Source organism: Microcaecilia unicolor, chromosome 4 (assembly GCF_901765095.1).
Source record: "Microcaecilia unicolor chromosome 4, aMicUni1.1, whole genome shotgun sequence".
NCBI classification, from domain to species: domain Eukaryota; kingdom Metazoa; phylum Chordata; class Amphibia; order Gymnophiona; family Siphonopidae; genus Microcaecilia; species Microcaecilia unicolor.
Window position 1 is genome coordinate 15,130,090 of NC_044034.1, and position 13,314 is coordinate 15,143,403.

Consider the following 13,314-nt stretch of genomic DNA (forward strand, 5'->3'; position numbering starts at 1 on the left):
TTAAGATGGGTTTTTAAGCTCATTATGGCTTGGCCTTTAATGTGCCATGCAGGTTGTGCTGTTGGTAGCTGTGGCTGTGCCGAATTTGGCAGCCTTACTGTCTTCCCCTGATTAAGGCTTCAGTTCTCTATTGTGTTATTTTGTGAAGTTTATATTGATTCATCAACATGTTGTTGCCTCTTTTAAACTAAACTGTGCATGAAAGAGAAGCGGGACTTGGGTGTGATAGTATGTGATGAACTTAAAGTGGTCAACCAGGTAGTAAAGGCAACAGCGAAAGCTAGAAGGATGCTTGGGTGCATAGGGAGAACGGCCAGTAGGAAAAAGGAGGTGATGATGCCCCTGTATAAGGCTCTGGTGAGACCTCATTTCAAAGGCACAGCTACGGATGGGCTCAGGCCCACCCAGTTTGTCTTGATCCTCCAAATTGTTGCCAGTCAGGTTACAGTAGGCAGCCGGCAGCAAACACTAGCAGCTCTTCTCCTACCAGTACTTGCCTAATTTTTTTTAGTGCAGTGTGCAGTGCTAGGGACAGGGTCGGGAAGTCGGGAGTGCTCTGTGAGCAATTTACTACCTCAACGCAGCTGCTCTAGTGCCACGCCACTGCTGCCAAAGTGCTCACGGCACCTGCCTTGCCCCCCCAGTGCCCCTGTAGCATATACACCGCATAGCAAAATCTGCCGCCAGTGCCGTGGCTCAACCAACTGTAACTGAGCTGATTTTCACAAATCTTTTGGCTGAAGATGGCATTTTGCGAACACTTGTTCTTCCTGGTATTCACTGAACATTCAAAGTTACTAAAGTGGGATGGGGAGTGATAAGCAAGATCTTGATAGATTTATTGGAATAATAATTAAAAACGCATTATTATGTTCTTGCCCTGTGATTGCTCATGGCGATAGTGACTAACTTCAGATAAGGTAGTACTGTATTAATGTTGTCGATGCATATAAACCAACAAAAATTGTGTGGTGCAACTCAGCATTTCATAGCTCAGGGAATAATGGAAACGTACTTTAAGCAATGTTTACGCAATTTCTATTGCAAGCCATTTTGTGATTCAAAATATCCTGGGGTTTTTTTTTAGGTTTGTTTTTATAATGTTCAATTTCAGGAAGGTATCATATGATTGGATTGTGGCCAGCAGATAATGGAGTGGATTAAATGAAAAGCACTGAGTGCATGGAAGGCACTTGGCTTTATCAATAGAATCTGTACGATGCTAAACCAGTAATGTCCTGCTAATTTGTTATCAAGAGACTCTTTCAACTGTAAAAATTTCCATATGATCTTGGGCAAGTAACCAACTGTAAGCCTTCTGGAGACAAGAAGATACCAACTTACTGAACCTGAATATAACAGGCCTCTTGAGCTACCACTGAAAAGGGAATAAGACAAAACCCCTTTCTGAAAATATCACTTTTGGGTCAGTAAGGCAGTTAAGATCAGAGTAGTAGTGAAGATAGTTGTTTTTCTTTTGTTTTGTTTTACTTTGCGGTTTCAGCCAGAGACTTGCTTCCTAATAAAGTAGGAATATTTCTTTCGAAAGCTAAGTAATTACATAAGAACATAAGAGTAGCCATACTGGGTCAGACCAATGGTCCATGTAGCCCAGAATCCTGTTTCTAATAGTGGCCAAGCCAGGTCACAAGTACCTGGCAGAAACCCAAATTGTGGCAACACTCCATACTACAAATCCCAGGGCAAGCAGTTGTTTCCTATGTCTGTTTCAATAGCAGGCTATGGACTTTTCCTCCAGAAATTTGTCCAAACCTTTTTAAAACCCAGATACACTAGCCGCTGTTACCACATTCTCCGGCAAAGAGTTCCAGAGCTAAATTATTGAGTGAAAAAATGTTTCCTCCTATTTATTTTAAAAGTGTTTCCATGTAATTTTGAGTGTCCTCTAATCTTTGTACTCTGGGAACGAGTAAAAAATCAATTTACTTCTACTCGATCTACACCACTCAGGATTTTGTAGACCTCAATTATATCTCCCCTCATCCGTCTCTTTTCCAAGCTGAAGAGTCCTAACCTCTTTAGCCTTTCCTCATACGAAAGGAGTTCCATCACCTTTATCATTTTGGTCGCTCTTCTTTGAACCTTTTCTAATTCCGCTATATCTTTTTTGAGATACAGACACACCATGGAGCGATACAAAGGAATTATAGTATTTTCAGTCTTATTCACCATCCCTTTCCTAATAATTGCTAGCATCCTGTTTGCTTTCTGGCCACCACCGCACACTGAATAGAAGATTTCAGAATATTATCTACACCACCACCAGGAGTGGATGAGTGGTCTAGTGGTTACAGCACTGGTCTTGCAATCCAGAGGTGGCCAGTTCAAATCCCACTGCTGCTCCTTGTGATCTTGGGTAAGTCACTTAACCCTCCATTACCTCAGGTACAAACTTAGATTGTGAGCTCTCTGGGGACAGGGAAATACCCAGTGTACCTGAATGTAACTCACCTTGAGCTACTACTGAAAAAGGTGTGAGCAAAATCAAAATAACTAAAATATCTTTTTCTTTGGTGCTTACCCCCAAGGTGGACCCCAGCATCAGGTAACAGTGATTCAGATTATTCTTTCCAATGTGCATCACCTTGCATTTGTCCACATTAAATTTCATCTGCCATTTGGATGCCCAGTCTTCCAATTTCCTAAGGTCTTCCTGTAATTTAATTTCACAGTCCACACTTGCTTTAACAACCTTGAATAGTTTTGAATTATCTGCAATTTTAATCAACTCACTCGCCGTTCCAATTTCCAGTTCATTTATAAATATATTAAATAGCACCAGTCCCAGTACAGATCACTGCGGCACTCCACTGTTTACACTTCTCCATTGAGAGAAATGACCATTTAACCCTACCCTCTGTTTTCTGTCCAATAACCAATTCCTAATCCACACTAGAACGTTGCCTCCTATCCCATATGAGTCTTTAATTTTCTCAGACGTCTCTCATGAGGAACTTTATCAAAAGCTTTCTGAAAATCTAGATACACTACATCAACTAGATGGAGCTACATGTGTATGTGACCAAGATGTGAAATTCTTCTGCCATCATGGCGGCTACTTATCTATCCTGTTAGTCCTAACAATGATGAGTCTTCACATGAAAGGAGAAATCATATGCTTGATAGTTGTGCCCACCCAATTTGGGCTCAGGCCCACCCAAAACTGGCTCTCTGGCTATACCACTGCTTCATTTAGAATATTGTGTACAGTTCTGGAAAACACACCTTCAAAAAGAAACAAGATGGTGTGGGGTCCAGAGGGCAACTACTAAAATGGGCAGTGGTCACCATAAAACATATAGGGACAGACTTCAAGATTTCAATATGTATACTTTGGAAGAAAGGCAGGAGAGGGAAGATATGATAGACACATTTAAATACCTACGCAGTATAAATGCACAGAAGGCAAGTCTCTTTCAACTGAAAGGAAGCTCTGAAACAAGAGGGCACAGGATGAAGGTAAAAGGGGACAGACTCAGAAGTAACCAGAGGAAATACTTCTTCACGGAAAGGGTGGTGAATTCATGGAACAGCCTCCCGGTAGACGTCGTGGAGACAAAAATAGTACCTGAATTCAAAACAGCTTGGAACAATTACATATGACCTCTAAGGGAGTGATAGGGAGAGTAGATGGTATGGATGGGCAAACTGGATAGGCCATATGGTCTTTATCTGCCTACATTTTTCTCTGTTTATGTTTCTATCTTCTATATATTTGCCCTTGCCAAATCATCATCTACCTTCATCTGACTCTTATTCCCTCACCATCCCCAGCTTCTTCCTGTAATTTAAACCATCCAGACCCTTTCTTCTCTTACCTCCTTCCAGCTTTCCATTGCCCCCTTTCCCTCCTCTCCAGTCCTATGCCCACAATCTCTAACCCGGCTTTCACAGTCCCCACCCCCTCTCAATCCTTTACATCATATCTCCCCCTTTTCCTCCAGACTTTCTTTCCCCGCTTCTCACCCCTCTATCCATCTCTAAAGGTTCTTTCCCTATCATACCTCACTTCTGACACCATCTAGTCAAGCAGTATAGCGAATTTAAACAAATTGTAAACTTTACCAACTGCACCATGAGACCTCATAATCTAATTCTCTTTATTTTCAATTATTTTTGATAACTAGTCCTTAACCCAGCAGTTCCCAAACTGTGTGCCATGGCACATTTTCCCCACCTCCCTCCCACCACTGCTGCTGCTGCTTCCCTAGATGAGCACCAGCAGTGGCAAAACAAGCTGCAACCACCACGAGGCCAGCCTATCCATACCTGTGGCTGACAGTCCTGTTCCATCAGCCATCACTTCCTGTTCAGGGGCACAGCCAGCAGTCGCGTGAATGAAGAGTACTACCTTGAAGTGGTTGTACTTTGCTTTGCTGCTGGTGTACAGAAGCAGCAGTGGTAGGGTGTGGGTGGGTGAGGGGTGAGAGAGAGGGGGCTTAGGCTGGATGGAAGAGGGAAAAGAAGGAAAATAGGAGAGCAGGCGCTGGATGGAAGGGGGAGAAAAGGAGGGCAGACGCTGTATGGAAAGGGGAAGAAAAGGAGAGAAAGCGTGGGAATGCTGGTGTTGGTGGTTGAAGCATGCCACAGATTTGCTCACTGTACAGGCAGCATGGAGCTCAGGTCTCAGTAATGGACTTCTTCAGCTGGTGGGGCTTGGGCATCCCTGCCTGCAAAGGTAGGCCTAAACGCAGTCGGGGGTGGAGGGAGGAGATGTGAGAGGAAATGTGTAACCCAGGGGCGCCCTGACCCAACAAGGTTTGGGAACCACTGCCTTAACCCATCCTTCACTGCAAATTATATTCTCATAAAATGAAGTTACTCACCTCACCTGTAGCAGATAGTCTCTGAGGACAGTAGGACATACATTACCAATGTATGAGTGACATCATCCAACACAGCACAGCACAGATGCAACCCAGCATTCTATTTCTAGAAGCCTTTGGCAGACCCGGCCATACACACACACGTACCATTCCCTTTGTTTCACTCACGTGGGACCAGGCAATTGAATACAAAAACTTAGAATACAACTCCTAGGGGAGGTATGAGGGTATGTGGTAATGTGTGTTCTGCTGTCCTCACAGAACACCTGCTACAGGTGAGCACCCTTGCTTCTCTGAGGACAAGTAGGAAAGCTGTATTACCAGATGTGGGAATCCCTAGATACCAGGCTCACCAAAAACAACAAACAATGGAAAATAGGGACTAGCAACAGGCAAGACCATCCAGAAACAATTAAAATCTTAAGAATGCTGCTATGGAGATGCAGCATTGAACAGAACAAAAACGGGCCTAGGAGGGTGAAGTTGGATTCTAGACCCCAAACAAATTCTGCAGAACTGTTAGACCAAACCAAGTGTTGCGTTGGGAATCTTGTTCTAGGCAGTAGTGAGATGTGAACGTGTGGACTGAAGACTACATTGCAGCTTTGCAAATCTCCTCAATAGAGGCTAACCTCAAGTGAGCTGACGCCGCCATGGCTCGAACATTGTGAGCCGTGACATAAGCCTCCAGAGTCAGTCCAGCCTGGATATAACTGTAGGAGATGCAACCTGATAGCCAAGTGTCCGTTCCATGCTGTTAGGGCCAAAAGAAAAAAAAAAGCTGGGTGGATTATCTACAGGCTTTAGTCTGTTCCAGATAGAAGGCCAAGGCTCGCTTGAAGTCTAAGGTGTATTGTGCGCTCTCACCAGGATGGGAATGAGGCTTTGGGAAGAATGCTGGCAGGACAACTGACTGGTTAAGCTGCAATTATGACACCACCTTAATTAGATGTGAGAGGAGAACTATTCGGTTATGATGAAATTTAGTAAAAGGTGGATTAGCTACTGAGGCCTGAAACTCGCTGACCCTACAAGCAGAAGTGACTACAATCACACACAAAACCTTCCAGGTCAGGTACTTCAGTTGGCAAGAGTGAAGTGGATCAAAAGGGGCTTTCATGAGCTGGATGAGGACAATGTTGAGGTCCCATGACACCATCAGAGATTTGATTGGGAGTTTTGTCAAAAGCAAACCTCTCATGAATCAAACAACTAAAGGCTGCACAGAGATGGTGATGGTAACCACACCACAAGGTGATGGTAAGCAGCAATTGCACCAAGGTGAATCCTTACAGAGTTTGCTTTTAGGCCAGACTCAAAAAGTGTACAAGTCATTCAAGTAATTTTTGTGTAGGACAAAAAAAAAAGCATCTAGGGCCTTTCCTTCACACTAGGTAGCAAACCTCTTCACTTAAAATTATATTTATTTATTTTTATTTATTTATTTTATTTGTTGTATTTGTATCCCACATTTTCCCACCTATTTGCAGGCTCAATGTGGCTTACATAGTGCAGTAGTGGCAGTCGCCAATGCCGGCATGAACAAATACAAAGTGAGGTTATGACAGACTAATGACCAGAATTGATAGACATATTGGGGGTCAAGGGGAAGAGTAGGTTATGTCCAATATGAACATTTATAATGTTGTGTTGTGGGTTTAGGCATTTAGGTTGAGTCGTTTGAGTATACCTTATTGAACAGGTAAGTCTTTAGGAGTTTCCGGAAGATTAGGTGGTTGTATGTTGTTTTCACAGTGGTCAGAAGCACGTTCCATAGTTGTGTGCTTATATAAAAGGAGCTGGATGCATAGGTTGATTTGTATTTAAGTCCTTTACAGCTTGGGTAGTGAAGATTTAGGTATGTTCATGTTGATTTTGTTGTGTTGCTGGTTGATAGGTCTATGAGGTCTATATTGTATCCCGGGGCATTGCCATAGATGATCTTGTGAACCAGGGTGCAGATCTTTGATTGGGAGCCAGTGTAGTTTTTCTCGTAAAGGTCTGGCGCTTTCAAATCTTGTTTTTCCGAATATAAGCCTGGCTGCTGTGTTTTGAGCAGTCTGGAGTTTCTTTATGATTTGTTCTTTACATCCCGCGTAGATTCCGTTGCAGTAATCTAGATGGCTTAGCACCATGGATTGTACTAAGTTGCGAAATATTTCCCTTGGGAAGAAAGGTTTCACACGTTTCAGCTTCCACATTGAGTTAAACATTTTCTTTGTTGTGGCTTTCACTTGGCTCTCCAGTGTGAGATTTTGGTTGATTGTAACTCCGAGAATTTTCAGGCTGTCTGAGATAGGGAGGGTGTGATCTGGGGTGGTTTTGTTGGTGGGTTTGATTGTGTTATATTGGGATGTGAGGATGAGACAGTGTGTTTTTTCTGTGTTGAGTTTTAGTTGAAATGTATTCGCCCAAGAGTTCATGATGTTTAAGTTAAGTTTGATTTCTTCGGTCATTTCCATTAGATCGTTTTTGTAAGGGATGTACAATGTGACGTCGTCCGCGTATATGAAAGGGTTAAGGCCTTGACTGGATAGAGACTTGGCTAGTGGAGACATCATTAGGTTGAAAAGGAGCGGTGATAGTGGCGATCCTTGAGGTACCCCGCAGTCTGCTTTCCATGGTGATGACACGGTCAATTTCACTTGATAGGTTCTGGTCATTAGGAAGCCCTTGATCCAGTTAAGTACACTTCCACCGATCCCGAAGTATTCTAGTATGTTTAGTAGACCCAGGAAACACCCTCATGCAGATGAAGGGATGCAAGTTCTAAGCTTTCAACATACAAGCCGTAATGACCAGGGATTGAAGCTTGGGATGCAGAAGAGTCCCCTTGTTCCACTGTTCTTCAGAGGATAAAATCAGAAAAAGGGGGAACCATATTTGTCTTGACTAGTAAGGCCTGATGAGGATCATGGCCCCCAGTCCAGCTTGAATTTCATAAGAACATAAGAGCAGCCATACTGGGTCAGACCAATGGTCCATCTAGCCCAGTATCCTGTTTTCCAAACAGTGGCCAAGCCAGTCACAAGTACCTGGCAGAAACAACATTCCATACTACAAATCCCAGGGCAAGCAGTTGCTTCCCATGTCTGTCTCAATAGCAGACTATGAACTTTTCCTCCAGGAATTTGTCCAAACCTTTTTAAAACCCAGATACACTAACCAATGTTACCACATCCTGCAGAAAAGAGTTCCAGAGCTTAACTATTCATTGAGTGAAAATATATTTTCTCCTATTTGTTTTAAAAGTATTTCCATGTAACTTCTTCGAGTGCCCCCTAGTCTTTGTAATTTTGGAACAAGTTTAAAAAAAATCGATTTACTTCTACTTGCTCTACATCACTCAGAGTTTTGCAGACCTCAATCATATCTCCCCTCATCCATCTCTTTTAAGCTAAAGAGCCTTAACTTCTTCAGCCTTTCCTCATACAAGAGGAGTTCCATCCCCTTTATCATTTTGGTCGCTATTCTTTTAACCTTTTCTAATTCCGCTATATCTTTTTTGAGATACGGTGACCAGAACTGAATGCAATACTCAAGCTGCAGATGCACCAAGAAGCAACACAGAGGCATTATAGTACTTTCGGTCTTATTCACCATCCCTTTCCTTAGCATCCTGTTTGCTTTTTTGGCCGCCGCCACACACTGAGCAGAAGATTTCAGTTTACTATCTACAACGACACCCAGATCTTTTTCTTGAGTGCTGACCCCCAAGGTGGACCCTAGCATCAGGTAACTATGATTCGGATTACTCTTTCCAGTGTGCATCACCTTGCATTTGTCTACATTAAATTTCATCAGCAAAGTCTTCTCCTTATGAGGTATGGGAGGATATGCATACAGAAGGCCTTGCCTTCAATTAAAGAGAAAGGCATCCGATGCTAGTTGGGAGCAGAACTGAGGGACTTTGTTGTTGAAGGTAAGTGGCAAAGAGATCTACCGAGGGAGTGCCCCGCACTCAGAATATCTTCCAGGCTATACCTATGTTGAGGGACCACTCGTGCAGTTACATCACTCTGCTCGTTCTGATCACCAGACTACTGTTCTTGCCCACGAGGTATGTGGCCCTGAGAACCATGCCATGGCAAAAAGCCCACTGCCACATCCTAACTGCATACTGACAAAAGAGCTATGATCCCATACCTCCCTGCTTGTTGTCATAGTACATCACAACCTGATTGTTTGTTTTGATGAACATAAGTTGATGCAATAGCTGATCTCTGAAAGCTTTTAGTGTTCCAAATGGCCCGTAGCTCCTAGATGTTGATGTGAAGCTTCAGCACCTGAGCAGACCAATGACCCTGGGGTGTGAAGCCCATCCATACGAGCACCCCAGCTCAGGTTCGAAACATCTGTTGTCAACATCTTGAAGAGGGGGAATTTGAATGGAAGCCCCAGCACCAAACTGTGTCAAACTGTCCACTAACTCCACAAGCCCTAGATTCCCCGTGGCCTGACACCACTGAGAAGCTAGGGTCCATTGGACCTCTCTCAAATGGCGGCGTTCCATGGGTGGACATGAGGTATAGAGGCCACATGGTCTAACAACATCTGCTGAGCTGTTACCTGCTGGCTCTGCTGAACCTATAGAGCAATGTTGATCATGGCATCCACCTGGAAGCTGGGAGGTAGGCTCAAGTTTCAACTGTGTCTAGAAGGGCTCAATGAATTTCAATTGCTAAACAAGGGAGTGATGGGACTCTGGGTAGTTGACAATGAGCCCTAGTAGCTCCAGCACCCAAATAGTTGTCCATATTGATTCTTTAACATTTTCCTTTGATGTGCTCTTCACCAGCCAATTGTCCTGGAAAGGAAATACATGCACTTTCAGTCTGCGTAGTGACACAACAGCTACTGTGAGGCATTTTGTGAATACTCTTGGAGCAGACGTGAGGCCAAAAGGCAGGACATGACACCAGTAGTGATGTTTCCCTAATCAAAATTTGAGATACTTCCTGTGACTGGAATGTATCTCAATGAGGATGTAAGCATCCTTTAAGTTCAGAGATCATAGCCAATTGTTTTCCTGAATCAAGGGGAGAAGAGTGCACTGGGAAACCATCCTGAACTTTTTGACCAGATATTTGTTCAGGGCTTTTAGGTCTAGAAAGTGATATAACCCCCCCCCCCCCCCCCCCCCCCCCCACACACACACACACTTTTTCTGGAACACAAGGAATAGAACCCCTTTCCTTCTTCCCTGGTGGCACAGGCTCAACCACATGAGCCTGCAGAAGGGAGGAGAGTTCCTTTGTGAGCACATCCTTGTGCAGAGCTGGATTTTGAGGCTGTTGGTGGGCAGTTTGGAGGGAGTTCTTGCCAATGTAGGGCGTAACACCCCCACCCCCAAAGTATTTCGAGAACCTACTGGGCCTGAGGTTTTGAATGGCCATCTTGCATGAAAATAATTACTTTTATAGTGGCTATGTTCTCTTGGAACCAATCAAAAGCTCACCCCCTGCATTTACTAGAGAACTGACTATGGCTTCTGGGTTCACTGTTGTCAAGGGTGGGAGCAGGAACCCTGGAACTGCTGGGGAAATTGGACAGAAGGAGTGAACGTACGTCTCAAAGTAGTAGAGTTTCTTCTACTACCCGAAAACTTCCAAGAGATGTGGAAGACACAGAAGGAGTGGGCCGAGAAAGCAACTTTATGTTGTCAGAATGTTTCTTGATGAGGTCAGCAATTTCCTCCACCCTGTTTGCGTTGCAAACCGTACGAGAAGAGACTTGCTGACCTGAACATGTATACCTTAGAGGAAAGGAGAAACAGGGGTGACATGATACAGACGTTCAAATATTTGAAAGGTATTAATCCGCAAATTATCCTTTTTCGGAGATGGGAAGGCGGTAGAACTGGAGGACATGAATTGAGGTTGAAGAGGGGCAGACTCAGGACTAAATGTCAGGAAGTATTTTTTCACAGAGAGGATGATGGATATGTGGAATGCCCTCCCGCGGGAGGTGGTGGAGATGAAAACGGTAATGGAATTCAAACATGCGTGGGATAAACACAAAGGAATCCTGTTTAGAAGGAATGGTTCCGTGGAATCTTAGCAGAGATTGAGTGGCGACACCGGTAATTAGGAAACAAAATGGGAGCTGGGCAGACTTCTACGGTCTATGCCCTGATTGTGACTCAATAGATAGGGATGGGCTGGAGTATAAATTTTAAGGGGCTTCAACATTAGCTTCAGAACTTAGTACAAGAACAGTGCTGGGTAGACTTCTATGGTCTGTGCCCTAAGAAAGGCAAGGACAAATCAAACTCGGGTATACCTATAAAGTATCACATACCATGTAAATGAGTTTATCTTGTTGGGCACTGGATGGACCGTACAGGTCTTTATCTGCCGTCATTTACTATGTTACCAAAAAAATCATCATTTTGGCAGAGGGCATCCACCTGGTTCTCCTGAACCACTGGTTTATGGTCAAACACACTGCTTGACTAGTAGCTGGTGGAGCTCAGCTGCCTGCACTGCGGCCAGAATGTCTGCGAACTCCACTACACTGGGCACCAAGTGGAGGCTCACGTAGATCTGGTAGGACTGTACACAAGAAATGAGCATAGAGTCCTGAACAACCTTCCTCCCAAAATAGTCCAGAATTCGAGCATCCTTGCCCCGGGGCGCCGAGGCATGTATCCTGAAACTTCTGGCTCTTTTGAGGGTGGATTTAACCATCATGGAATGGTGAGAAAACTGCTGCTGCTTCTTGAAATCTGGGAGCCTTTTAGACTCCACACATAGAGTTAGCCTTCCTACTGATAGGTTGTAGAGAGAAAGGGGTCTCCCAATTCCTCATCTGCACTACTTCATCTGCTGTTGCTGTACATGGACACTGTCACAACTTCCTTAGGAAGGGCATCATCAAGGATGTCCAGCATCTCGGCCCTAGGCTTGTCCTTATTTTCCAATTGAAATGGGATGGACTCAGCCATCTTCTATAAAAATGTGACAAAGGAGCGTTCCTTTGGGGAAGAATTCCTCTTTTCCTAAGGAGGCTGCTGCACAAGTAGCAGCTTCACGGAGTGGAGTGGTCCTCTCAGAGCAGACGCTTCTCAGGGACCAATAACGCTGGTGATCTGCAGCTCCTGGCAATGCTTCTTCATCTCCTCTCGATGCCCAACATTTGGAACCTTCAGTGCCTACAAGGACAATGTTGAATCCTTCCGTATCTTCGATGTTGGGTCCAAGGAAGTTCAGTCCGGAAGGGTGCCACTGACACCCAACATTGAGGCAGGCTGAGACCTCTTCAGTGCTGATGCATCACCACTGCCCAATGCAGCTTCAAGAGCCATGGGGACCAATGCCTCCAATGCTGATGTCGATGGATTATACTTAGAAGCGCCAAAAAGTCTCTCATGTACCACCTCTTAATTCTTTAGGGTTGTTTTCTGCATTTTAAGACAGTCTATAATTAGAGGCATTGTGGCTGGGTCCCAGGAATGGCAAGCACCAGTTTTGAGGGCCAGTCACAGACATCATCTTGCCACACCAAGACCATTTCTTAAAACCACTGGGAGTTCTCTGGGCAGGATTCAAGTGAGTATGGTGACCTGAACCAACTTTTTTATCGGTGCCCCCCAGACCCCCCCCCCCCCCCCCCCCCCCCCGGTAATCCGGTATCTTTCCTTCAACTCTCATTCCCCTGCTGGTGATCCACTATCTCCTGCTTTCAAGTCTCCCCCTCCACCATCCCACTGATGATAAAGGCCATCAAAGTCCCAGTTTGGCATATTTCCTTCTCTCTTCCCTCCCTCCTACCCTGCGAACACTGAACTGCAGGCAGAGAGACAGAGGGAAAGGAAGATGCTGGAGCAGGATTTTAGTGCCCTTTATCACTGGCACCCTGGGCCAGTGCCTCACCTGGTCCATAGGTTGAGCTGGTCCTGTTTTTGTATCATTGGAGGAAAGATAGCTGCAGTGAAATCAAACGGCTCAACTGTTAAGAAAAAAAGGAGACAAACCCAGCAGGGAAGCTCAGGCCTAAGTGGGCTGTGGAGCCTTGACAAAAGAAAGGAAAACTTAAAAGGACCAAAAAGCAGCGCAAAAAATAAGAGTTAAGGGATATGGGGAAAACCAAAGTGGTCTCAAGCTACTCACAAAGAAAAAATATCTGAAAGCAGGAAAGGTCTAGAAAAAAAATATATCATGACAAGAGCTCCTAAAAACAGGTCCTCTCAGAGCGACAGAAAAAAAAAAAAGAACTGCATGGTCCCGTGCAAATGAAGCGGGTGGGAAGGTATGCGGTCAAGGCTGCCTAAAGTTTCTAGACATCGGATGATGTGTAGCATCCACGCCAGGTTCCACTAAACGACGTCACTCTCCGTAACGTAGCTGTCCTGCTTGTTCTCGGAGAAAAATTAATCGGCGCATGACCCATAACATCACCTGCTACACTTCCTAGTTTGAATTCTCTATTGTATCCTGACTCAGCAGAGTGAACAGGAAAAAAAAAA

The 13,314-nt window shown here is 44.5% G+C and overlaps 1 protein-coding gene across 1 annotated transcript in view; it reads right to left on the minus strand.

Annotated features, from left to right (window-relative positions):
* The window catches only part of CLPB (ClpB homolog, mitochondrial AAA ATPase chaperonin), a 266,010-nt gene that overhangs the window by 175,275 nt on the left and 77,421 nt on the right, over positions 1 to 13,314 (minus strand). The gene's annotated exons all lie outside the window — the stretch shown is intronic.